The sequence below is a fragment of the Elephantulus edwardii genome, unplaced genomic scaffold, assembly GCF_000299155.1.
Source record: "Elephantulus edwardii isolate Elephantulus edwardi_28Jun2011 unplaced genomic scaffold, EleEdw1.0 scaffold00030, whole genome shotgun sequence".
In the NCBI taxonomy this organism is placed as follows: Eukaryota; Metazoa; Chordata; class Mammalia; order Macroscelidea; family Macroscelididae; genus Elephantulus; species Elephantulus edwardii.
In genome coordinates this window covers 21,030,464-21,032,271 of record NW_006399780.1, presented here as the reverse complement: position 1 = coordinate 21,032,271, position 1,808 = coordinate 21,030,464, and positions in this window count along the sequence as shown.

The window sequence follows — 1,808 nt, the reverse complement described above, 5'->3', positions numbered from 1 at the left end:
TGGTTGTTGTTTTTGTTAGGTGTCACTGAGTCAAGTACAATTCATAGTTACCCTATGAATTAGAGATCTGAAGCTTGTCCTATCCTGTGCCATCCTCACAATCTCTGACACAATTGAGCAGACTGCTGCAGTCACTGTGTCAGTTGACCTGCTTGAGGGCCTTCCTCTCTTTCACCTTTCCTCTACCTCCTTAAGCACAATCTCCCTCTGTAATGAATAATATTTCCTAGCAAATTTCCATGATCATCTTTGCCTCCACGGAGCACACTGGCTGCACCTTCTCCAAGATATATCTGTTTATTTTTTTGGCAGTCCATGAGCTATTCAGTACTCTTCTCTAACACCACAGTTCAAAGGCATTAATTAGTTCTTCTGTCGTCCTTACTCGCTCTCCAGCTCCCAGCAGCACAGCAAGTGACTGAAAAGATTATGGTTTGAATATTGCATGCCTTAATCTTCAAAATAACATCATTGTTCCTCACTAATTTGAATAGATGACTACAGACTTTCCCAGTGCAATAAGTCTGTCTCTTGATCTCCAGACTGCTGGTACCAAGTGCATTAATTGTGGATCCAAGTAAGATGACATCATTGACAGCTTCAATCTCTCCATAAATCATGATGTTTCATATAGAGCCTGTGCTGAGAATTTCTGTTTTCATTGAGATGCAACCCCTACTGAAGATAGTATTCTTTGATCTTCTGCAGCAAGTGCTTTCAAATATGATAGTGCCTCCTCAGTTTCATACAGTAAGGTTATATTATCTGCACAACAAAGGTTATTTATGAGTCTTCCTCTGATGCCACATTCTTCTCCAGAGTCCAGCTTCTTAGATAATTTGCTCAGCATACAAATTGAATAGGTATGGAGAAAGGATACAACCCTGACACACATCTTTCCTAGTTTTATACTATGCAGTGTTCTTAACTCCCAATCTCCTTTGTTAGCCATAAATTATTATGACGAACACAGTAAAATGCCTTTTCTTAGTCAACAGAGCACAAAACATTCTTCTGGTACTCTTTGCTTTCAGTCAGGATCCATGTGACACCAGCATGAAAAACAAGATTGTTTTATTTATTATAACATCAGACAACATTAGTTTAATATGTTGAATTAAGGCATTGCTGATCTTTGCTGAAAGAAGAAAATACCAGAAAGAGATGAACCTTGCTTTTATTGTCAAATTAGAAGTACTTGACTGTCTAGATCAAAACAAATTATGGATACCATTGCAAAAGAATTTGAATCTCAGAACATTAAATGTATTTCTGAATAGTAGTCCAAGGAATATATGTATTACAATTTATTTAAATATTTACTCCTTGGAAAAATCCATATTAATTCAAGGTTTTCCATATGATTAACATGTTGTTGTTGTTGTTGTTGTGTACTATAGAGTTGAAACTGACCCATAGCTGACCTTCCAGAAGGTTTCAGAGGCAGTAATCACATGTAAGGAGATTGCCTATCCTTCTCCTGTGGAGAAACTGGTGGATTAGAATGACAGGTCTTGTGATTACAGAGCAGCCTTTTATCACCAGGCCATTAGAGCTTCCAGCAGTAGGGTATTTGTCCTTTTATGACTGAGTATATTCACTCATGATAGTATTGTCGATATTCATTCATCTTATCAGTTTCAATAACTCTTTGTTACTTTTTAGTATTGCATTGTATGAATGTAGTACAATATCTTTTGTACCATTTATTTTTTTATGAGTGTTTGCCTTATTTCTATCTCTTTACTATTGTAGATAATGTTGTAATAAATATGGATGTATGTATGACTGTTAGTATTTAAGTCTTT